Genomic DNA, 25,680 nt, shown 5'->3' on the forward strand with positions numbered 1-25,680 from the left:
AGAAGTCAGCATTTTAGGGACATCCTGGTACTCACATTGGGGTCCACAGCATCTGGACCACCTTCCCCATGCAGAGGTCAGTGGCCAACTCAAGATTTCCCAGACTTGTGGTTGCCAAGGGGGAGCAGGAAGGACTGGGAATTTGGGGTTAGTAGATGCAAATTATTACATTTAGAATGGACAATCAGTGATGTCCTACTGTATAGTACAGGGAACTATATCTGATCTACTGGGATAGATCATGATGGAAAAGAATATATATATGTGTATAACTGGATCACTTTGCTGCACAGCAGAAATTAACACATAAATCAACTACACTTTATTACAATAAATAAAAAAAAGAGTCCTACCTAAAACAAAGCGCTTCAGAAATGATGGGAAGTAAATAGAAATAAGCTGAGAGAAAGAAAAAAGAAATTAGGAGTTTGATCTTTATTTCACCCAAAACCATGAAATGAACAAAGGGACATTGTTCAGCCCTAAAGTCTGCAGTCAGCAGAGCACATATAGTCGTTACGGTTCTGTCTGCAGCATCAAACATTGGACATGGAGGGACATCCGTGAAGTGGAGACCACACGTAGGCAGGGGACATGGAGGCAAGTGCACTGATTCCAGAGAGTGCCAAGGGGACACATGACATATGCCTCCCAACATACCAGCTTTGTATTATGATCATAGAGCATACAGCTTTGTTCCCAGAATATACTTGAAGTGTTTCACAGAACACTTATGAAAGTTGACATATATTCTTTTACAAAGAAATCCTCAACAGAAAGGCAACAGAAAGGTGCCATAACATGGAAATGTACAAACAGTATTCTGTCACCGGGAGTTCCCTAGTGATCTAGTGATTAGGACTCGGCGCTTCCACCTCTGTGGCCCGGGTTCAATTCCTGGTCTGGGAACTGAGTTTGAATCCCACATCAAAGTGCTGCACACCATGACCAAAAAAAAAAAAAAAAAAAGGAATATTTGATTGTAGACCTGCTTCCATATAACTTCATTCTATTATAATGAAGGGAAAGAAAAAAAATGCAATGCAATCAAACTCAAAGTTAACCATACCTTAAGAACACAAAGGCCCTTCCGTTTGGGAAATGATAACATTAAACTCTATTTAATACGTTCCTGGGTGAAGGGAGTTATATAAAACCAAATTGCATCATTTATAGACTATTATATGAATGAAAATGAGTACATCCACTTATGGTATGCACATACAGCTGTGGCGTGGCCTTGAAGTAAAAAATAAACAAATGAATGAGTTCAACATCCAACTCAAAATGCTGGACAAGACAGCCCAGTAAACTGGCTGAGAACAGAGTGAAGAAACAAGAGCAGAGGTGGAAATTCATGAATTAGGGCAGAGGAAAACAGGAGGACTAATGAGCATGCTGATTCTTAGGGGAAAAATCAGGTGGGCAGACCACTATCTAACCTAATTATGAGAGAGAGCGAGAGCACACAGAGACACAAAATGAGAAATGACAATAGGGAAATAACTAACAAAACAGAGCGTGTTAAGAAAATCATTAGAAGCCACTTATACATTGCTGTGCAAATAAATGTGCACCTGGGTTCAAAAGGGTACTTTTTGAGAAAAATGTAATTACCCAAACTGACCCCAGTAGGCACATAAAGTAGAAACAAACCAATTTCCACTGAAACAAATAGAAAAGTCTCCAACCCGACAGAGCTTCGCAGGAAGAATTCTATCAGATCTTCAAAGAACATGTAATCTCAATGCTACTTAAGGTATTCTAGAGTATAGAAGAAGTTGGAAATAAAATTATTCAATAAAAGCAACCTGCACATCAATATCACTTAGGAATAGTGATGGAAATTTTCTAAATAAAATGTTAGATAACCTTTTAAAAAAATGATCTTAGGACAACTGGAGCCCTCTATCAGAAACCAGGGGCAGGGACTGATGTACATTTTCTGTTATCTCACTATAGTCATTAGGAAAAAAATAAAATGTAATTGATATCTTTTATCATATACCAGCCTATATATCAGATGGCTCTTTGTAGATATTTACCACAAGTACTGGAATAAAATACAGTTAAGTTATGTTTTTTTATTTAATTTTTTTAAATGGCTGCCCCCGTGGCATATGGAAGTGTCCAGACCAGGGATCGAACCCAAGCCACAGCGTTTGGATTTTTAACCCACTTCGCCACAGCAGGAACTCCTAGATAACCTCTTTTATAATCTGCAGGTGGGAACAATTATGATTCAAACCCCAAAACAACATAAGAAAAGACTGATAAAACTAAATTTGGATCAGTAAAAAATACTACTTTTATATAAAGCAGGAAACACCATATAGTAGAGTAAAGAAAAACCAAATAAGAAGCCAGGAAAAAATAATTGCAACTTAAATCAGCACAGATCCACTGGGGTCCACATGGTCTATCCCTTTGGGACTGGGCCCTCTGTCCTTCCCTGTAACCTCGACAACAGAGAGCTGTCAAACTTGGATTATTGCCAATCTAAACAGTGAGAAATGCTACCTCAGTGTAATTTTAAGTTACATTTCTCTTACATGAGAGGTTGAAGACCTTTTTCATACACCTAAAAGACCATTTGCATTTATTTCTCTATAATCTATCTGTTCACATCTTGCCCTATTTTCTATTGGGTTTTTGGCCTTTTTCTTTTAATTTTTATTAATCTTCATATTTTAGGGAAATGAACTTGCTGATTTAACACTCCAAGTAAAAACATGCTTATAGCATTTTGGTAAGTCTTCTTTTAATATCTTTTGACAAAGTAATAGTACTTTTCTGTAAAGGTCTTATATTTTTTACATTAGAGTCATTTCTAGTTAGCTATTTTTGGCTACCGGCTAGGTGGTATCTCTTTGGAAATGACCTTTTGTGGGTGTGGAATTTGTCTGTTGACCTGCTGTCCAGCAGCCTGGCTAAGTAGTTTGTAGAGTCTTTTTGATTTTCTCTGTGGACAGCATGTCCCCTGCAAATAATGCCAGTTGGACTTCAGCCATTCAAGTCCTCATCCTTTGATTTCTTTTGGTTTTCTGATTTTTTTGCTTAGGAGTGACAGGACAGTGTCAGGCAGAAGCAGCGATGCCCCCAGTTCTTGTCTTATACCTTCCTGTAGGGCCATGACTGATGGTCCCTCATTCACTAAGGTGTTTGCTGCTGGCTAGAGGAAGATGCTTGCTCTCTGTTCAGCATCCCCTTCTGGTTCTCATGTGCCTGAAGTCCCCCTCCCTTTAATTATGACTGCTTGTTGAATTTTATGAAGTAGTTTTCCCATGTTGATTGAGATAATCTGTTAATGTGATGATTTATGTGATTGCATGAATGGCTGTTCTAATACGACACCAACTTGACATTCCTGGGATAAACCCATCCTTCATCGTGATGTGTTGCTTAGACACTGCCAGGTTCCGTTGGCTAATGTTTTATTTAGGGTTTTAGCATCTATGGTTATAAGTGAGTCTGGTGATTGTTTACCTTTCTCATTCTTTCTTTGGCTTTAGTACAGAGGTTGTATTGGACCCATAACATTCAGCATTTCACCCTTTTCTCTGGTGGAGGATTATTCTGATAAGGTCTGGTGCATCAACAGTGGGCAGGGTTGTGGTGTATGTGGTGCAAATTTCTGCTGTACAGCATAGTGAGCCAGATATATTATCATACACATTCCTTTTTTTTTGTCTTTTGTTGTTGTTGTTGTTGCTATTTCTTGGGCTGCTCCCACGGCATATGGAGGTTCCCAGGCTAGGGGTTGAATCGGAGCTGCAGCCACTGGCCTACACCAGAGCCACAGCAACGCGGGATCCAAGCCACGTCTGCAACCTACACCACAGCTCACGGCAACGCCGGATCGTTAACCCACTGATCAAGGGCAGGGACCAAACCCGCAACCTCATGGTTCCTAGTCGGATTTGTTAACCACTGCGCCACGACGGGAACTCCTCCTTTTCTTATTTATTATCTTCCATCATGGTTTATCCCAAGAGATTGGATGCAGTTCCCTGTGATACATGGTAAAACCCATCATTGTTTATCCATTCTAAATGTAATACTTTGTATCTGCTAACCCTAAACTCCCAGTCCATCTCACTCCCTTCCTCCTCTCCCTTGGCAACCACAAGTCTGTTCTCTGTGTCTGTGAGTCGGTCTGTTTTGTTGATAGGTTCATTTGTGCCCTATATTGGATTCCACATGTAAGTGATATCATATTTGTCTTTCTCTTTCTGACTTAGTTCACTTAGTATGAAAATCTCTAATTGCATCCATGTTGCTGCAAATGCCATTATTTCATTCTTTTTTATGTCTGAGTGGTATTCCATTGTATATATGTACCACATCTTAACCCATTCATCTGTCGATGGACATTTAGGTTGTTTCCACATCTTGGCTATTGCGAATAGTGCTGCATTGAACATAGGGGTGCATGTATCTTTTAGAATTATAGTTTTATGTGGATATATGCCTGGGAATGGGATTGCTTGATCTTATGGTAGTTCTATATTTAGTTTTCTGAGGAATCTCCATGCTGTTTTCCATAGTGGTTGTACCAGTTTACAGTCCTACCAACAATGTAGAAGGGTTCTCTTTTCTCCACACCCTCTCCAGCATTTGTTATTTGTAGACTTATTAATGATGGCCATTCTGACAGGTGTGAGGTGGTACCTCATTGCAGTTTTGATTTGCATTTCTCTAATTATTAGTGATGTTGAGCATCTTTTTGTGTGCCTGCTGACCATCTGTATGTCTTCTTTGAAAAAACATCTATTTAGATCATTGGCAGTGAGCATGTTTTTAACCACTGACTATGTTTCTTTAATAGTTCAAGTCTATTTAGGATGCGGAAGTGAACCCCACCACATTGGTTGGTTTCCTTCACTACCACCATTTCTCTTCCTATTTATGGATGCATGAACCCCACCTTAGGACTCTCCTCCTCAAATGCATTGTCCTCTGGCCTTTCTTTCTGCTTCTGAGGCTCAGCATGAGAGCTTCCCAGTTCTGGTGGCTGGGACCCAGCCTCCTGCCTGGGAACGAGATCATCAAGAAAATAGCACAAATATATATGTGTATAACTGAATCACTTTGCTGTATAGCAGAAATTATGCAGTTAAATGTAACATTGTAAATCAACTATACTTCAATAAAATTTTAAAAAAGAAAGAAAATGGTCCAGGGTACACTCAGCTGTGCGCTGGGGAGGCCTCCAGCTCTTCTGGGAGGCCCGATTCAGCATCTCGACCCTGGAACATTCTGGAATGTGGACAATGAGGCATCTTCCAGATGCATGCTTGCCACAACCCCCTCCTGCTTCCATCTGTGTCACATAGCCTTTCTATAAGATGCCTTGTTCCCAGCACAGAGATGCTTGAAGAGCACACAGAAGGGAGAGCCCTGCTGGCACCCATGTTGCTCAAATCATCCCACCTTGGAGCAGCTGGACCCTTTACCTGTGCCCCATTTTCATTCAAGAGGCAGTGAGAAGAGTTGGATGGTGGACTTGGGCAGACTTCAGGTCCATTCCCGGCTCTGAGACTCAGGCACTGTGTGGTTGCGCAGACAGGATGCTACCCCTGTGAGGCTCATGGTCCCCAAAGAGAACATCTGTCTCAGAAGGGTGCAGTGATCCAGACTGAGAAGGCTTCAGGGAGGGCTGGTGTGCTCTGGCTGGTGGATCAGCTCCCTTCTTCCTCCCTCAATCCCCAGCTCCCTCCCACTCAGAGGTCTCTCAGAGCCCCATGCGGGGCTCTGTCTCTCTTGGGCATTTTGGCCAAAGGAGGGCTTCCATGCGCCACCAGCTCATTCATGTGACTTGCCCAGCTTGCGCTTGCCTTGCTCCATGTGAAATGATAAGCAGCCTTTCCCTAGTCACAGATACCAAGAAGGCACTAGAGGTCATTTTTGTTTAGGCTGGCCCAGTAATGAGCTCTGGAGTTCTTTGAAGCAGTGCCAAGTGTCCCGAGGTTTGGGAAGGGGTTGCCACCCAAAGTATGTTTTTTGTTTTATTTTGGCCATGCCCATGGGATGTGGAAATTCCAAGGGCCAGGGATAGAACCTAAGCCACCGCACTGACCTGAACCACAACAATGACAGTGTCAGATCCTTAACACACTGAGCCACCAGGAAACAACGTTGTTTGTTTGTTTTGTTTTGTTTTAATGCCACCTAAAGTTGAGGCAGCTCCCTGCGCCCATCCCAGGCTAGTAGCAGCCCCAGGGGAATTGGAGTGTATTGATGGTGGGGTCCTCCTTGTCTCACTCTTGGGCCATGGGGCCACTTTAGAGGGCATCCGAGGGAGCTGTGATGGCCGAAGTTCTGTAAGGGGGACTCTTTTTTCCACCTTCCTTTAATCATAGAAGAACATAAAATCTGGCAGATTGTAAACTATCACAGCATCTCCCTCGAGGATCCTTGCTTGTGGGCTGGCTGGGGCTTTGTGTCCCTTCCAGCGTAGGTGTGTTCTGTGGGCTAGCATAGCCCCTGATTTCCTCCTCTGCAACTGGCAATGCAGCTGGCCATCCAGAAGGTGCCACTGGCACTGGGAACTGGATGACATTTTTCCAAACACACCGAGACTTGGCCCTGAGCTGCTCAGTGGGCCAGAGCATTTAATTAGTATGAAGGGGATGTTAGGTCTTAAAATCCTGAAGGTCTGATACCCTCTGCTCCTGTGGCTTTGGCATGTCTGGGTTGCAGCAGTAGCTTTGAGTGGCTCTTTTTCCCAGCAGTGCTGGCGCTCTGAGCCCTGGCCACATGCACTGCTTGTGCCTCCCCATCTACACCTGTTCCTGGACCGGGCCCCTGCTCCTCTTGTACCTCTTCCCCTCTCATGATCTTTCTGTGCCTCTGCTTCTGTGGGTCCTGCCTTTGACATCAGCCTGGGAGAGGCTGGGATGTGGCAGATGGTTTGGGGTTGGGGGGGCAGGCACACGTGAGCTGCAGGGCCCTGAGAGGGGTGACACTGTGCTGGGTGACCTGGGAGGGGCTTGCCAGCATCCCGGCAGAGGACTGGTAGGCTAGGTAGGCCAGAGGTGTGCTGGGCCTCCTGCCAGTTTGGACACATGGATGGGCCGTCAGGGTGCTGTGGACAGACTGGGTTGGAGGAGGTCTGAGACCGAGTGCAGGCAGGATGCTCTGTGATGGGGGACACAGCTTCCCAAGGCCCAGATGATTCTTGTGGGTTTCCGGAACGGTCAGCATTGCTGCAGGTGGGCTTGTCCTATTGGGCATTTGTGAAGCAGAAAACCATCCGGAGCCAACCTCCCCTGTGCCCAGCACTGCCTGTGTCCCCAGCATGCATGTTGCCCTGCAGAGGGTCCCACTTCCCTGATGTCACCTTGATCCTGAGGGGAGCCTGGACTCGCCGGTGTCACTAGGCCTGTGTGAACAGATGGTGCTCTGCAAGGGGTAGTCTTTGCTGGGGGGTGGCCAGTGAAGGGTGACGTGAACTTGGGTCCTCTCACTCTGCAGGTTTGGCCTTGGCTGTGACCCTGAGCAGGTCACCACCTCTGCATCCTCAGGTCTTCAGTCTAAGAGATGTAGATAGCAGCGTGCAGAACTGGTTGTGCTGATCCTTCCTTGGGTCTTTGTATCAGTCACTGAAAGAAAGAAAGGAGTTCCCTGGTGGCTCTGATGTTGTCACTGTAGTGGCTCAGGTTGCTGCTATGGTTTGGGTTCAGTCCCTGGCTCAGGAGTTTCCATATAACTGAAGGCACAGCTGAAAGAAAAAAAGAAGGAAGGAAAGGAAGGAAGAGAGAGAGGGAGGAGGGGAAGGGAGAGGATAGAAGGAGGGGTAAGCCAACACAACTTAGCCACCAGCTTGACTGCCAGAGCACTGCCTTTTTTATGAGGCTAATTAAGAGAACATTTAATTGTAAATCAACTATGCATCAATTTTTTTAAAAAGCCAAATAGAAAAAAGAGAGAGAGACCATTTCTGTCTGAAACCTGCCTTGAGGATTTCTGCGAGCCAGGGTCAAAGCCATCTTTCAGAGAGAAGGAGGTGGTGCAGAAATGTTTGATGTAAACTGTGCCCTTCAGCTTACACATTTGCTAGAATCCCCACTGACCATTTAGGCTTGTCTTGTTGGGTTTAGAGGCATGAAAAAAATCTGATTGAGTTAAATCTAATTTCTGCTAGATTTTGATGGTGTAAGGCTTGAATGCTAGGCTTGCCTCCACCCTTGTAAAGGATTAAGGATTCAGTGGAAACCTTGATAAGCACAGCCCAGGATGTTGACACGAGGCAGGATTTAATGCAACATAACTGAGCTTTCATTCTGGTCTTCTCTGGGCTGGCAAAGTTGTATTACCTCCCTGGCCCTCATTTAATTAAGTTTCATCATTAATTTAAGACCCTTGAGGTAACAGAGGATGCATCCCATGGTCACAAACTTTTCTTGTGTAACTGAAAAGTCCAGATGCATGGTTTCAGGCAAGGCTTGATCTGGTAGTTCTACCTTGTTATCATGGGTTCAGTTTCATTATTGTGGTCCTCTCTTCTGTTATATCAGCTTCATCCTAAGGAGGGCTTAGTAAGAATATTCTGATTGTGTATATGTCTACTTCGGCAATACACATTTTATATTTCTCCCCAAAGTACTCATGTCTTATTTGAAGTTTAGTCATTGGAAAATAAATTGATAAGGATAGACTTAAAGATAGCAAAACAAAACAGCACATTATCATGATAAAACAAGACTGGAAAGAGGCCTTTGTCTCCCAGGACCACCACAAGGACACGCTGATGATGTAGTGGGAAAAGCTTCCCCCTTGGCTCAGTGGGAGCATTGCCCGCCTGCTGTGGGGCTGGCATTCAGCCTGTTCTGGAGAAGTGTAGTTAGAGACCTCTGTAGTGGGCCAGGTTGCAGTAACCTCTATGGAAAAATGAAAACTATCATGAAATGCATCATTAAAACTAAAGGCATGAGAGTTCCCATTGTGGCTGAGCGGTAACAAACTTGACTAATATCCACAAGGATGCAAGTTTGATCCCTGGCCTCGCTCAGTGGGTTAAGGATCCAGTGTTGCCGTGAATTGCAGTGTAGGTTGCAAACGCTGCTGGGATCCCGAGTTGCTGTGGCTGTGGTGTAGGCCGGGAGCTACAGCTCTGATTCAACCCCTAGCCACCCAAAGTGTGTGGTGCTGGGAACTTCCATGTGCCAGAGGTGCAGCCCTAAAAAAAGACATTCCCCCATAAAAAACCCCCAAACCAAAGGCAGCTTGGCACATGGGCTAAGATCTTGCAGGTATGAAGTCACATGATAGAGTTGGGGGGTACCTTGAGGAAACAAGAAGTCATTGCCTGTTGCCTGCCATGTCCCCACTGTGCCAGCCGGCTGTGGGATTCCCTGGAGAGCAGACCCTGCAGAGACAACATTGTCCCCCTCTTTCAGGGGGCTTGGAATACTGCAAGGAGGCTGACAGTTCCAACCCCACCACCATCTCCCTGTGTGTGGAGACGGATATGTGAGGTGATCTTTGCTTGATTCAAGCCCTATTTTGAAAGTGAAATTCGTTTCCTTGCCTTTGTTTCCCAGATGAGAGGCCATGTGTGAGGGCCCATGTGTGGTGGGTCATTGGTTCCCGTCTTGACCTGCATGACCCTGCTAGGATCCTGTTCTGACATGCAGTTTGGGGGCCTCCACATGGCAATACTTTAAAGAAACCGAACTCGACGTGGATATTTCTCCTGGAGGCTAGGGTGGATGTGGAAGCCCCCAAGGTGTGTGGTGCAGGGAATAGGGTCTCCGGGAGGGGCGGTACCTCATGGACCACCCCCACCCCCAGCTGTGAGGGAACCACAGCCTCACTCCCAGGATGGGCTGGAGGGGCCTGGCACAGCTCTGACAGCTCAGCTCCTTCACCCACCAGGTGGAGGTGCCCCCCACCCCCTCCCCAAGACAATCCAGTCTTCTCCTGGGACACACGTGATTTGGGAGGGTGTGGGTCCAGAGAATGTGTAGGAAGGGGTTTAATGGGACTTTGCGATCCCATGCACCTGGGTTACTCCTTGGTTCCACAGTGGACAGGGTCCTGCTGTGGTGTAAGTGGTGCTGGGAGGCCCCTGACCTTGCCCTAGAAACCTGCCTCCCTCTGGGCCACTGAGCTTCCTCTGTGGAAGTGTAGAGTCTGAGGAGGTCATCCAGACCCTTATGCTGAGGGATGAGGTTGGCTCTCAGTTGGCCAGGGTGGCTACTGTGGGGTCAAAGGTGACAAGTTAGGGGATTCTGGAGTCAAGGAGTAGAACCTCTGCTGTGTGCCAGGAGCTGTCAGCGTGGACCTGGGTATGGGGTTCCCCTCGGAGGGGCTCGCAGTGGCTGGTTAAGAAGCACTTCTTGGGGCTGGGGGTGGTGGCTGCCGGGCAGTGGGCTCTGGTGGCTTTAGCCACACATATTTCCTTTAGTATCTGCCAAAGTCACACGGCCATACGCTGACATTAGTTTATAGGAGACTGTTATTATCCACATTTCACAGCTGAGGAAACAGTCCTGAACTTGGCCCTGGTTTCCTTTCGAGAAGGGTTGACTGCTATCCTGAAAGCTGTGGAGGGGCCGGGGGGAGCCCCAGGATCCAGTGGCAGGTTTTCCTCTGTTCCTGAGGTGGAGCCGGAGGCTCCGGGGTGTGGAGGTGGTTGTGGTCACAGCTCGTAAGCAAAGAGGTGGCGTCTGAGGTCCGGTCTTGTTCTCTCCGCCTCCTGCGTCTTTGCGACAGAGGGAGCTGCTGGGGCCCCATCTGGTTCCGTGCTCTGATGACACCATAGCAGGGCTGTCTGCTGCCTGGCTCCCTCAGGGCTGAGCTGGAGGCAGCCAAGGTAGGAAGTCTGGGGACATCATGCCCTCGGGCGTGTGTCTTAGCCAGGCCCTGACTGTCTGGGAAAAGAGGAGAAGGTTAGGCACCCTGGTCCCAGGGGCTGAGCATTGGTCTGTGTCCCGCCCTGCAAGGTGAGCATCACTGGGGGTGGGGCTTCTGCCTCACCTGTGCCACATTTGGTACTGTCACAGGGCCCGATGTTAAACATGGTTACCTTCACTAACTATCTGCCTTTCTCACCACATCTTTTTCCTCCTCTTGTCTGAGAGAGGCGGCCAGAGGGCATGAATAATGAGGACAAACACCAGTGATCCAAATTCTCAGTGGTCATTTTCCCGACAAATCAAGGTCAAAAGGAGAACACTAAAAGGGTGGCTTAAACTCCTCTGGCACCCCGACTGAGTGCTTTTTATAAAAAAAAAGAAAGCAACCTCAGAATATATTAGGCATTATTGTTGCTTCATCTGTCACTTGATGGCAAGAAAATGGATTTGGGTAGAGTTCTTCTTTGAATGAGTAAATTGAGGAAAATAGCACATGTGAAGTTTGGGTTTTTTTTTGTTTGTTTGTTTTTTGGGTTTTTTTTTTTTGCTTTTTAGGGCCACGACATATGGAGGTTCCCAGGCTAGGGGTCGGATCGGAACTACATCTGATGGCCTACACCACAGCCACAGCAATGCAGGTTCCGAGCTGTGTCTTCGACTTACACCACAGCTCACGGCAATACCAGATCCTTAAACCCACTGAGCAAGGCCAGAGATAGAACCCACAACCTCATGGATCCTAGTTGGATTGTTTCCTCTGTGCCACGATGGGAATTCGACGTGTGAGGTTTTGGATTTAAACCCTTGTAGGATTGAAAGTAAGTGGTCTAGAGTAGTTCTGCTGGGGTTCTTCAGGACTGATGCAGACTGGGTCTATTGGACTTGACTGGTTTGGCTGCTTTAACTGGACCAGTTGACTCTGACCAGCTCAACTGCTTCTAAGGAGTGAAATGTCCTTCTGTTGTCTGGGACCTGCAGGAGAGGGCGGGACATGGTGTTGACCAGATCCAGATTCTGGGCAGCCCCACCCTTCTCTGATGGCTGCAGGAGCTGGAGAGAGCAGGTGTGGGGTCGGCCACCCAGAGTGCTGCCAACACCCCTCGCCCCTGCAAGATCCACCCGGAAAGTGTGGTGGCTGCCACCGGGGCTCAGGTACACACGTTCTTAGTCCGAAAAAGTCTCCATTCGTTAATGTGTTAATACAGCAAATCCTCCAGTCCCCTCCTCCTGCCTCAGGACTCTCCACCCCTTCAATGGGGCTTTTCTAAGTCCCTCTGTCCCTGAGGAGAGATGTCATTCCTCAGTCACTCAGAAGGATGAAGCCCACTGTGGGTTCCTGTCTTTTTTGACCCACCATTTGCAATTATTAACCAGAGTTTTGACTTAATTCAAGTCTTTTGCATTAAATTTTTATTATAAAACATACAAAAAGGTAAAAGGGATGATGTGATGGACACCTAGGTATCTACCGCTTGCTTAAGGTAGAGAGTATTACTGTATTGGTTTTCTCCTCCTGGCAAAAGGTAGTGAACATTTGGCAATGGCAGTGGACATTTATTATCTTGTGTATAGAGTCTGTGGGTCAGGGAGCTGAGAGCAGATTTCTTGGCTCAGGGTCTAGATGTGGGCCGGGGCTACAGTTGTCTGGGGCTTGGAGGATCCTCTGCTGAGATGCGCTCCCATGGCTGTTGGCAGGAGGCCTCAGTTCTTGGCGATGTGGACCTCTTCATAGTGCTGCTTGGGTGTCCTTGTGGCATGGCAGTCAGCTTTCCCCAGAGCAAGTGATCCAAGAGAGAGTTGCAAGAATACTATACGCCTTTTGTGATCCGTTCCCTAGAGGCCAGTTACTAAGTCCAGCCCACAGGCAGGGAAAGGAGAAGTAGGCTCCACCTTTTAAAGGGAATGTCCAAGAATTTATGGACATGTTTTAAACCATCACGATGACTAGTTCAGCTAAAGCATCTTCCTGACTATACCTCATTGTTGCTCACACGGAGGTAACTGTTGTTAGAGTTTGATGTTTAAACTCACCACGTTTGTAAGCATACCTGTACCTATGATTTTTGCAAGTCTTTATGCATGATGTAAATGCTATCAAATTGTGTGTTTTTCTGTAGCTTACCTTTTGGGCTGCACCTTATGTTTGTGAGATTTTTCCATATGAAAATGTATAGCTTTAGTTCAGACCTTTTTGCTGTTGTGTGATGTTTCATTGTAGGAACATGGTATAATTTCTCTGTTCTACACTGGTGGGTGTTTCAGATGGTCTCCACGTTCTTGCTACTACAGACAAGGCTGTTAGGAACACACAGTGTGTCTCTGCGACCATGAGCCAGGTTTGTCTGAATATTTAGCAAGGATGGGAATTGTTGCAGGAGAGAGTCCAAGAGTCTTCCAATTTTCTCAAAGCAGCTAAATTGTTTTCTGTGTGGGTCTCCTGATGAGCAGCTCCCCAGCTGCTTGTGACACCTCCTTGTCCTACTCCTTGATGACACTTCGTATTGTCAGGTGCTTTTAATTTCAGTCTGGTGGGGAAGGTGGTATCTACTAGGGGTCTGAATTTGCATTCCTCTGCCTGCCCATGAGATTGAACATCTTTTCATATATTTATATGAAATTTATATGTATATGTATTCATTTCATGTATTTATTATTCTGTGAATTACTGGTTCATACCCTTGGCTCATTTTTTAAAAATTTTTCTTATTGATTTCTTAATGATCTGTCATTTGGTTTATGTCTTATAAATAGTGTCCCTCATTTCTTCCTACCAACATAACGGAAGACCTAAGAGCACGGACTCTGGGTCAAGTGCCAGCATTAAATCCCAACCCCTCTGCTTGCTGTGTGGCCTTAATACCTTGTATGTGCCTCAATTTCCTCACCTGTAAAATGGGGCTGATAAGCACCCTCGCTACTTCACAGCAGTGTGTGGGGCGGTGGCGAGGAATTGAAAGGTCCCCTTTTGTGAAGCAGTGAGTGCCTGTCCTGGTGAGCCCAGGCACTTAGAGGTCTCTGCAGACTATCTGAACGGCACTTTCCCTGGAGCTCTCTAGAGCACTGCATCCTCTTTTGCTAAGATTGACAGGCAGTGCCTCTGGCTCCCAGCAGTCTTGATGACCCTCCCTTCAGCAGCTCTGAGCTGCCTGGATAGAACACGAAATCCCAACCTGCCTCCAGGAGACAGCAGGGGGATTGGAAGGCATCAGATGCCTTGCAGCAAAAATAGAAGCCTCATTTGCTTAGGAGGGAATAATAATGAGGAGGGCCTCACAAACCCAGGCTGGGAGGGCTCATCCAAAGCCCTCCTTCCCTCCCTGGGATCTGCACAGACCTGGCTGAGCCCCTGGCAGACAACTCCTGGCCTCTCACGGAGCTGCTTCGAGCCTTGGCACTGAGTTCTGGTTTTTGATACCTCTGTGTCGCACTGTCATTTCCTTTCCCAAAGCCAGGCAAGGAATCTAAAACCCAAGACCTGTTTAATGTCAAGAATCGCTGGAGAAGCATGTCAGTGTTGTAGTCAGTGTAAACAGCCCTCCTGCGAAGAGCACTGGAGCTGAGCTTCTGTCCTTGGGACCTTGTCCACTGCTCAAGGACAAGTTTGTGGAGGATGATGGGTCAGAACATCTTTGGGTGATTGAACCTCAGTGTTAATAAATTGGCTCAACGCTGTGTAAGGGAGTCCCAGGCTTGTTGAGAAGGACCTCAGAGGGTATGACATAAAAGCAAACACAGAAAAAAATAAGAGATGCTGAACATTATAGCCAGTTTGGGTTTTTAGCAAATTTCTGGGCTTTGAAAGAGATGGAAGCACATCACATCTCTGCTGCCAGCCCTGCCTTCAGGGTGGCCACACAAGCCCCACGGAGGGGAAACAAAGAGCCCTCTACTCAGTAAACTAATCACATAGAAAGAGTCCAGGTGTTGGAATCTGGAGCAGGAAGTGAGGAATCTGGGGGCAGAATATTACACATCCCTGGTGGCCTGTCACCTCCAGACTTTGAAAGATAACTTTCCAAGAATGGAGGTTTCTGACCGTTTTAATGATGGCAATTTTATGTCATTCTTTTTTTGTTTGTGTTTTTGTTTTTGTTTTTTGCTTTTTAGAGCCGCACCCGAGGCATATGGAGGTTTCCAGGCTAGGGGTTGAATTGGAGCTGTAGCTGCCGGCCTATGCCGGAGCCACAGCAACTCGGGATCAGAGCTGTGTCTATGACCTACACCACAGCTCATGGCAGTGCCAGATACTTAACCCACTGAGCAAGGCCAGAGATCGAACCTGCAAACCTCATGGTTCCTAGTCGGATTCGTTTTCACTGTGCCACGACGGGAACTCCTGGATATGTTATTCTTAATTAAGTGTTCTAAGAGAGTGTTTAAAAGCCACCTTGTCAAACAAAAGAATTGTTTTTGAAACTTTGAGGCCTTTGAAGATGGATTTTAAATCCAGTTTTTTTCCCAAAACATTTGCACAAATGAGAATCTCAAGGTTTGAGGGGTTTTTTGTTTTTTTGCCACACCCAAGACATGCAAAAGGTCTTGATTGAACCTGTGCCACAGCAGCAACCCGAGCCACAGGAGTGACAACGCCTAACTGCTAGGCTGCCATGAAACTCTGAGGTTTGAGTTTTTGATTTTAAAGACACAACTTCTTGCCTAGAGGGAGAAAAGTAACACCTGCCAGTATTTATAAATAGAGTTATTAGCATTTAAAGACTTTACCTTGCAGCTCACTAGGGGACTCAGTTATTTAGAATTTAAGATTTTTACTTGTAAACAGCCTGGCGGTGTCCGTTCAAGCTGGAACATCCCAACTTTACCATCATTGTCCCCCAACCAGCAGCCCCCTTTTTACCACAGCCAGGCTGATGTCCCCCAGTCCATCTGGTTCTGAAGACCTGGAGTCCCTCTCTGAGGTCAGTCGCTGGTCTGTGGCTGGTTCTTGGAGTGGCGTCTTAGGGTCCCAGTTCTTTCTCAGCCCTGTTATGACCAAGCTGTGCCTGTCTGAGCACTGTCCCTGTGTCCCATCGGAAAGCAAGAGACCTCCTGCCCCCACCCCTGCCCCACAATAAATGACATATATTCCAACCTGGGGGGGGCATCACTCTACCCCCCAGTCCCATCCTGTGGTCCCAGCCACACCTGAGGGGACACTAGCCCATCTCACTGCATCCCCCAGAGCAGCTTGGCTGAGCTGCAGGGCCAGGTCCCAGGAAGCCACCTTGAGCAGCAGTTTACCTGGCAGATGCTGACCTTTGCCCGCTGACCATCCCCTCCATGAGGCAACCTAGGGCAGGCAGGCTCCATGTTCACCTGGGCTGGCCCATAAAGGCTGTGCAAGTATGAGCTCCCATTCTAGGCTTTCCTCTTGCAAAGGTGCTGATAGCCCCTCAGACAGATAACTTTCAGGGCTGGCTGCAGCCACCAGGCTGGTGCCGAGAGGAGCCACACCTGAGCTGGCTACGCTGTGCAGACACCTGCCTTTGGTGTACCCTGATCCCCCCCCCCCGCCCAGGACGCTGGCTGTAGCACTTTGCGCAGACCCCTCCCAGCCCATCCCAGGGCTTCTGCTCAGCATGGCCAGGGTCTCTGTCAGCAAGTACTTCACGGAACCTGAGCTATTACTGCTCATTAAACCCCACTCGGCTACGTCACAGCGAATTAGGTATCCCCATGTCTATGTGCCCAGGGCGCAGCCCCTTACAAAGCACAGTATTGCCCATTTAACTCAAGGCAATTTAGCCATAGTTCTCAAGTCAGCTGGAAGAAGGAATATGATTTTGGACAGTGGGGTGGTGGTTCTGCTTTGTGGGCTCCTGGTCACTCTGTGAGTCCCAAAGGCCAGCCTGCCCATTTCCAGGCAGACTTCCTGTCCCTGCTGTGGACATGTGACCTCTGTCCCCTTGCCCCTTGTCCCCAGGTGCCCTCCCAGGACAGTGCCCAGGTCTGGGAGTCCGTGAAGCTGTGAATGTTACCTTAACATTGAGAAAACGCTTACGAAGGTTGTTTCTCACACCTTCTCCCATCAGCTTTCCTGGGCTCCAGGGCTGGTGTCTCCAGCTTTGGGGAGGCTTGGGGAACTGGCCTGTCAGGGGCTGTTGCCATTGCCCTAAGTGGCTTTCTGTCTTTGTCCCCTTCTCTAATATCCGGGCCAGCGTTAGGCCCTGAGGACCTTCTGGATCTGGGACCTCCCATGGACTCCCCTGCCATAATATCAAAGGCAACTGATTAGTCATCAGTAAACCCATGAGCCATTCACTCTGAGGAATATTTAGAACTTCTGTTTACCTCCCAAGTGTCTGGGAAAGTGGCATTTCAAAGGCTCTGTTTGATCTTGATCCAATTTATTGCCAGAAATGTGCACGTGGAATAATGGAGACCCTCAGATGGCAGCGAGGGTGGCATCCTTAAGAAAATTAATTACTCCTAAAACCAAATGCCAGCTGCTTTAGCAACAATATTCCTAAGAGAAGCAAACCTTGTGGTGAAGTTAGGCAACAGAAGGACTTTTTATTGGAAATGTTCTCTGTGCCTGAACTCTGCTGTGGAATGAGCGCCTGGGCGAGGGCCTGCCTTGCCCTTGGCACTATTTCCATGGGCCGGGGATATGGACCCTGGAGAAGTCAGTCGTCACCTCATGGCCAGGAGGTGCCTCCAACATCTCCTGGGCTCCTGTGACTTTATATTTCATGTCTCGCCAGGGAAGTTGGACTTTGGGATCGCCTAAAAACACACCAACCTGTGCATGGGCCAAGAACTTAGAAAGTGGAGGGTTTTAATCTTGCGGGAAGACCTGTGTCCTTCATTTCCAGTCTGGAGTTGAAGAAAATGAGGGGATTTGTCTGGAAATGGTTGTGAATTACCAGAAGAGCAGGTTCTTAGATTTCTATCTGGTCACAAGTGGCCAAGAGGGACAGAAGAAGTGACCTGGCCTTGGCTGCCTCTGGGGTGGGAGTGGGAAAGAGACCAGGGACCTGTGTTTAGTACGAGGAGGAGTGGTCAGGCCATATACAGCTGAGAAGAGCCTGAATGTTCCAAACTGTGTTTGAATCACCTGGTTTGTTCTGGCCTCTGGGTTGGCGTGGGCCTCCTGGATGTGCCTCTCCGGGTGGTGGGATGTGCCTCAGCCATCCAGGGAGCGACAGCAGATCCGCGAAGTCTTCCTAGCTCTCCCCACTCACGACTTTGTTGGGTTTGTCTTTAAAATGAACCATCTGTCTGGAGACACAGGTCATCAAAATGACACAACCCTGCTGTAGCCTATGCGAGCCAGGGGCCTTGGGAGGGTGGGGAGAGGGCACCGCTGTGGAGACAAGAAAATCCATATTTTTCTTGAGCGAAAATGCAAAGTGGCACTGGGTGCAAGCAGTGGGTGACCTTGGGATTGAGTTAAAATGCTGCTGGGAAAATTAGAAAAAACAAACATGAGAAGAATGCTAATGAACAGTGGTGGACGGGAGCCCAGAGCCCTGATTCTCCACCATCCACAAGGGGTGCTCGTGTGAGGCCTATATATAGACCCATAAAAACCAATTCTAAATTGAGTTAAGATGCAGGCCTGTTTCCGCTTGTGGGAGAGCGTTATGTAAGGCGCCGGTGCTGTAGGCTGCCGTTCCAAAGTGCTTTGATGACTCCGGCCTTTGTTGGGATCCCGCGTGGAGCAGGCAGGATGCTCAGGCTACAGGTGAACCAAACTGGCCTTTTGAGAAGCTTTCAGGCAGAGGGAGAGCTGAGCTCCTCCTCCAGGGGTGGCAGGCCAAGCCTCCTCCGGGGTCCCCCGGGTTTCTGGGCCTGGAGGGATGGGGGATGCTGGGCTTCTGGGAGATGGGCCCCTCCATGGCCCATGGTGTTCAGGGTGGTGGTGGCTGGTTGCCGGGGAGGGGAGAGGAAGGCCATATGGGAGAGAACTCCCACCTGGGAGCCAAGGCTTCTGGGCCCTTCCCTGCTGTCTTTCTTGGTCACAGCTGGCCAGAGCTGGGGTTGGGGATGCCCAGGGAAGACAGTGACCTTTCTGACCAAACTGCTGGAGGTCACAGAGCGAATCTGGAATAAAACAAGGAATAGAAGCCCCCACTCCTGTCCAAGGGAAGGGTATTTGCCGCTGAACGTGACATTCAATACATGCACTCACCCCCAAAATACTTCTCTCTGGAGGTGCTTGGATTGGTGCGGCAGAGGGGAGGTTGGTGGAAGACAGGACGTACTATTGATGCTGCTGTGGCCGCAGGTGGTGTTCTAGAGGCTTTGTGGGTTTCACCTTCCCCCAGCCCTCCTGTAAGGTCCTTCCTTCTGGCCATGTTTTATACATGATGGAAATAAGGCCCATGCTGTAAAGGGGTTTGAAAAGCAGTGGAAGCATTTACTCTAGGAAAGAAATTGAACAGTAATGCAGACATCGAGCCCCCTGAGTAGAGGGAAGCAAGTTATCGTTGTGTGACTTGGTCAGAATGGAAGCATCTCTGGCTTTCTAAGGGATAGCCCAGCATTTTCCTTTTAATTTTTTATTTGTAAAAAACTTTTATTGGAGTATAATTCATTTGCAGTGTGCTAATTTCTGCTGCACAGCAAAGTGACTTAGTTATATATTCCTTTTCATATTCTTTTCCACTGTGGTTTATCATAAGATATTGAATATAGTTCCCTGTGCTATACGGTAGGACCTTGTTTTTTATGTATTCTATATAGACTAGTTTGCCTCTGCTAATCCCAAACTCCTAGTCCATCCCTCCGCTGCTCCCACCCCCTTAGCAACCACAAGTCTGTTCTCTATGTCTGTGAGTCTGTTTTTGTTTCATAGGTAAGTTTTAGATTCTATATATAAGTGATATCACATGGCATTTGTCTTTCTCTGTCTGATTTACTACACTTAGTATGATAATCTCCAGGTCCAAGATGGCATTATTTCATTCTTTTTATGGCTGAGTACTATTCCAGAGTGTATATGTACCACGTTTCTATCCATTCGTCTGTTGAGCCCATCATTTTCCTTTGTATCTGGACCAGAGGCATCTGCACTGACCCAGGTTGGTGTGGCTCCCAAATTCCCTAATTAAAATTCACTTTTAGAAATATCTGTCCAGGGAAGTAAGAGCAACTGAGAGCTTCCTTAGAAAGGTGGCAAACACTGAGTCCAGAGTTTCTGGACCTTAGTCATGATGTAGCTGCTACCTGCTGGTGCCGGTGTAAGAGCCTGCGATCTTCCTCAAAGAATAAAGCCATCCCCTGTGACTTTAGACACCAGGACCAGATTGAGGGTGGACTTCCAGACCAGCACAGCTGTTCCTGACGTGCCCCCAGATCTTCCGTCCCCAGCAGATGAGGAAGCTGCCATTGCCATGGTTTGGAAAGGAACCAAGAAATTCCTTTTCTACTCATTCTGTCTTCAACTAAATTGGAGGGAGGAAGGGAATTTGGATGTGATGTTTCTGACCAGAAAACCCTGTCCTCTTGCACGACCCCAAGCTCCCCATCCCTGGTCATCTCCTGTCCCGCCATCAGTTCCTGAGCTTTGCCATCCTGATGCCCCCGGCCTTCCTCTCCAGCTTGCATTTGCAAAGCATCCTCTGTTAAGGGGAGTGTGCAACAGGATGGCCTCTTTTCTTTTCTCTTTATGAAACCATGCAGCCTGGGAGGAAGGATGGGCTGGGAACCTGGGCAGAGGAAATGAGAGGGGGGCCTGCCTCCTCTCCCTTTCCTTTAATCTCTTTCCATCCCCCTCCAGCGCCCCCCACACCCACCTCTTCTGAAAGTGTCCCAGAATATGGATTCTGCCAGTGAGTGGGGTCAAGCTTTGTTGTGGGGAAATACATATTCATGAGGGCTTTGAGGGGCCTCATTGAAATGCTGAGAGTCTCTCCTGCCAGAGAGATCCAGAAGCCAGTGCTTTATTTGCCCAACATGATGTTAAGGCAATAATCATGTGATGAATGGCTAAAGAAACATTTTAATTATTTGTTTCAAGTGATTTCTGATCATCTCATTAGGATTATAATCGGTTCACTTTGCCAGGTATTCAAAACCTCTCACTCATTAAAATTTTTATACTCCAAGGAGCGCTAAAGGAGCATCCCTGTCATTTCTGAAACCAAAGTAATGTCATCACTTTTCTTCTGTTTTATTCCAGAAAGATTTCATCACCAGGAGCATTTTCCGGACCTTACCAAACCACTCACTTTCGGTAAGAAATAAGAGGTAACCTTGCATGGTGTGAGGTTTTGCTTCTGAATTGTCTTAGTGGAGGAAGCTGCCCTTCGGGTTGAGGGGGGAAGCTGTTCTTGCTCTTTACTTTCTGGGTAGCTGTGTATGTATAACCAGTATTAATCTTGTTTTGGGTTTGCTGTGAGGTGATAGCACTGAACTCTAACCACTAGACCACAAGCGCCACCAGGCTTGACATAGGTCCCCAGTCCTTGTCCCCTTGGAGAAAAAATTGGCAAAGAGACTGGGAGTAGTGAGGCAAATAGAGTGCTTATTAAGACAAAAGATACCTGCAGAGAAAGCATGGGCAGGCTTGAGAGGAGCAGAGAGAGAGAGGCAAACAGAGCAAGAGAGCGCCATGTGCTTTGGAGGTAGTTTCAGTTGCTGTGTGGGGGCAGTCCTTTGGGCTTCCTCTGGCCAATTGTCTTGCTTCGTCTGGCTTGGAACCCACATTTGGCCTGACTCAGGAACCTCCTCTGTGCATGTGCATCTTTTAATTATTTGTTTCGAGTGATCATCTCCAGGGTTTCTGGGAAGTTGACAGGATGTACTCCCTTCTCTGACCCTGAGGAAACTTTCTGCACATGTGTTGTCTGGGAGGTCTCCTTGACCTCAAGAATGAGAATGGTCTCTTTATTTTTTATCCAAGCAGGACATAGGTCCTCCTTGCCCCTGCCATCATCTTTATCTTGAAATATCTGTCCACAGGGAACAGATTCCAGTTGCTCAGCCTGGGACTCATCTATCTCTGGCCTCAATCTGAGCACAGAGAGTCTTTTTTATTTATTTATTTATTTACTTTATTATTATTATTATTTTATTACTCAAATGAATTTATCACATCTGTAGTTGTATAATGATCACAACAATCTGATTTCACAGGATTTCCATCCCACAGCCCAAGCACATCCCTCCACCCCCCAAACTGTCTCCTCCAGAGACCATAAGTTTTTCAGTGTCTGTGAGTCAGCATCTGTTCTGCAAAGAAGTTCAGTCTGTCCTTTTTTCGGATTCCCCATGTCAGTGAAAGCATTTGATGTTGGTGTCTCATTGTATGGCTAACTTCACTTAGCATGATAATTTCTAGGTTCATCCATGTTGCTAAAAATGCTGGTATTTCGTTCTTTTTAATGGCTGATTAATATTCCATTGTGTATATGTACCACATCTTCTTGAGCACGGAGAGTCTTAAGCTGGGGTCTGATTCACAGTGGTCCCATGAGCACTAGGCCCACTGCTGGGCACTTATGTATGTCAATGAAAACTTAATCGGTCGATCTAAGAAAGAAATGGAAAATCTTATTTAAGCCAAATTTGGGGACTATAACTTGGGAAGAGCATCCCAGAAAGCTCTGAGAGAACTGTTCTGTCAGTTAGAAGTTGAGGCACAGTTATATAAGGTTTTTCGGACATTGACAGTTTACACAGTCCAGATCTAAGTGCCGTGTGACCCCTTATGAGATCAAGAAGGAGTGTTGTCTTTAAGGGGTTGTCCTATTGATGCCAGGAAAATGTTGCCCTTAATGGTTGAGCAGGTGTTTTTGCTGATGGGGAGGTTTGGTCCTAGATGGATGCGTGATACAGGAACACAATGCACAGTGGGGCAGAGGGGCGAAAAGGCAGAGGAAATTTTTTGTTTGAATTTTTCTTGTCTTTCCATGAAATAGGATATTTCACTGTTTCCAGAAAGCAACACCTACCCTGGGCCTCCAAAGACGGCAGCAACACACACGCCCTGTCTTCTCCTCATTGTACAGTGCTTCTGTAACCACGGTCCTCATGGACTCAGTCATTTATGTGTGTAACTCCAACCTACATTCCTATTTATACTGACAGTAGATAACTTTTTTGTTTTTTTAGGCTGCACCCGAGGCATGTGGAAGTTCCCAGACCAGGGATCAAATCTGAGCTACAGCTGTGACCTATCTCACAGCTGTGGAAACACCAGGTCCTTAACCCATCGTGCCACAGTGGGAACTCCTAGATTCCTATATATGTCGAAAGTAGATACTGTTTTTATAGTAGATATACTGAAAGTGAGATCTATTACCAGTCTATTAGAAGCACACCATTTTTATTTAATTATTTATTTATTTATTTTTGTCTTTTTTGTCTTTTTAGGGCCACACCCGTGGCATATGGAGGTTCCCAGGCTAGGGGTCTAATTGGAGCTACAGCTGCCAGCCTATACCACAGCAATGCAGGATCAGAGCCATGTCTTCGACCTATATCACAGCTCATGGCACTGCCAGATCCTTAACCACTGAGCGAGGCCAGGGATTGAACCCACAATCTCATGGTTCCTAGTCGGATTTGTTTCCACTGCACCACAATGGGAACTCCAAAGCCCACCATTTTTAAATTCCCACCATTTTTAAATTCCAGGGTGCAGAATGGAAGACTCTTAATTCTGATTAAAAAGAGCCCTCTTGAGCTTACCAGGAATGAGGGGCGGCCCCAGGTTGCCTGGCTCCCTGTGGGTGAAGTTGTACCGTGGCCCCCATCCCACTGATCTTCAGTGGGCACTTGGCTTGCTCTTGCCCCGAAGCACCTGTGGGAACAGAGTTGCACAGGTTTGTAGGCCAGGTGCCAGCTGAGTGCCTGGGACTGAGAGATTTGTAGAAGATGGATTCTGGGCTAGCACTTTTCTTCTGGGGCCACTGACACCCTCAGGGCTTGGGAATGGGGAAGCTGGGATGCGGATGGGGGTATGTTTGAAGAAGAGAATGTCATTGGAGGTAAGGTGGCTGAGCCAGGCACGGTGGGCATGATGCCCAGAGCAACACCCAGCTTCTGATAGATTCTGTAGGTTCTTAGGAATTCATGGTGCTGAATGAAGAAAAAAACCCCACAACCTAAAAATTGAGGGTTGTTTTATTCGGTGGACAAAACTGAGGGCCTTAGATCCATTCCCTTTCAGATTCTTTTCCTCTTTAGGTTACTACAGACCTGGGTAAATGTCCCTGTGCTGGGAAACCCTGTGCAGCAGGTCCTTGTTATCCGTCTATTTTATATATACACTATGTGTACGTGTCAATCTCAACCCCATAAATTATCCCTTCCCCCCCATGTTTCCCCTTTGGTAACCATCATAAGTTTGGTTTCGAAAAATTTGGGTCTGTTTCTGTTTTGTAAATTCTATTGTGTCATTTCTATTAGATTCCATATATTAGCGATCTCACATGATAGTTGTCTTTCTCTGACTTTCTTCACTTAGCACTTTTCTGTGTATGGGAAGATGTAAGAGTCTGGGCTCACTGACCTCATTCCTTTGATATGCACCTCGGCTGTCTAGGGCCAGTTAACTGTGCTTTCCCATTCTGAGTCCACTTGGGGTGCACCATTGAGGGGTGGCTGCGGTGGCTGAGGGCTTGGCTGTGGACAGCCTGTTTGTGTCTATCCTGAGTTCCCTCAGGGCTCACCTTTGGGGCTGCGATTGTGGCTGAGGGCTCAGTGGCTGTAGCATTCTATGTTCACTGATATGCAGGCAACATTCTCCATCCACAGTGGGAAGGAGCAGTTGGGTGGGGCAGTGCTGGGCAGCCCTCCAGTGTGTCATATTTAGGGTGGCTTTGGGACTCCCAAAGGAGAGGGAAACTGCATTCCCCAGTGGGGAAGCTCTGTGCCAATTCTGAGGATGAAGATGCCCACCAGTGGAGTCGGAATACTATAGTGTCTAGATATTGGTTCAAAACCATCATTTTGCCTCTGGGGCAGCCGAAGATTACAGGTCTTGCTATTTGGAGCTGCTGAGAAATGACTGTTTTGTAAAAAGTAAGGCCGCCTCACTCATTTCACTTGCTAATCCAGCCTCTCCCCTGCATCTCTGTGCTGAACCTGGGGCTTGGGCAGGAATTCCCTCCTGTCCTAGATGGATTCCTGGATTCCATGGTGGATTTGAAACCGTGCATCTCAGATGGGGACTCAACCCACAATCTCTGGCTTAGGAGAGGACTCGAACCCACAGACTCCCAGCTGAAGCCACACCCATTCCTTGTCTCAGGACTTAATGAAGTGTGGGTCCTTTATGTCAGAAAAAATAAAAAAAAATTTAAAACATGTCAGTAATAGCAGAATGAATCTCTGTGAGGAGATCTGCAGAGAGAAGAGACCTAGGTTTGTTTGTTTTCCTACTGCAAGTGGGCCAGTCTGTAAATTTAAAATACTAATACCCAGAGTGTGCCTGTTGTCTTTCACAGGATAACTTTATGAAAATGCTTCCACTGAGAGTAAAAGTCTGGGGATGTGTTCTATCTTTTTTTCTCCCAGGAGAATTAAATTCTAGGCCTCACTATTCCTATGATAGCTGTCCTGCAGGCTCTTGATCTATAAAACGTGTGAGTCATAATTATATAAATCAGTGATTATCCTGAGGGAATGTTGGAAAGATTAGTAAGCTGCGTTTAAATCATGCGCAAGTCTTAGAAAATAAGTGAAGTTAGGAGATGTTGCACTTGTGGAAATGGCTAGTCTGATAGGGCCACAGCATGCCCTTGCCCAAGAACAAGCATAAAAACACTGTAGTGACTTCCTGTTGTAGCTCACCTGGTTATGAGTCCGACCAGCGTCCAAGAGGATGTAGTTCGATTCCTAGCTATGCTTAGTAGGTTAAGAATCTGGC

General features: G+C 47.0%; 1 protein-coding gene across 2 annotated transcripts in view; it reads left to right on the top strand.

The window, feature by feature from the left end:
* APBA2 (amyloid beta precursor protein binding family A member 2) overlaps positions 1–25,680 on the top strand; it is a 244,275-nt gene that overhangs the window by 95,831 nt on the left and 122,764 nt on the right. The window contains exons 1-2 of one of the 2 annotated variants that reach the window (XM_047766883.1): positions 18,444–18,546; positions 20,986–21,039. The gene's annotated coding sequence lies outside the window, so the exon portion shown is untranslated. Of the gene's footprint in view, positions 1–18,443; positions 18,547–20,985; positions 21,040–25,680 lie in introns of those variants that run through there. The other variant, XM_047766882.1, reaches the window with a different exon arrangement.

This window comes from Phacochoerus africanus, chromosome 2 (genome assembly GCF_016906955.1).
Source record: "Phacochoerus africanus isolate WHEZ1 chromosome 2, ROS_Pafr_v1, whole genome shotgun sequence".
Classification (NCBI taxonomy): domain Eukaryota; kingdom Metazoa; phylum Chordata; class Mammalia; order Artiodactyla; family Suidae; genus Phacochoerus; species Phacochoerus africanus.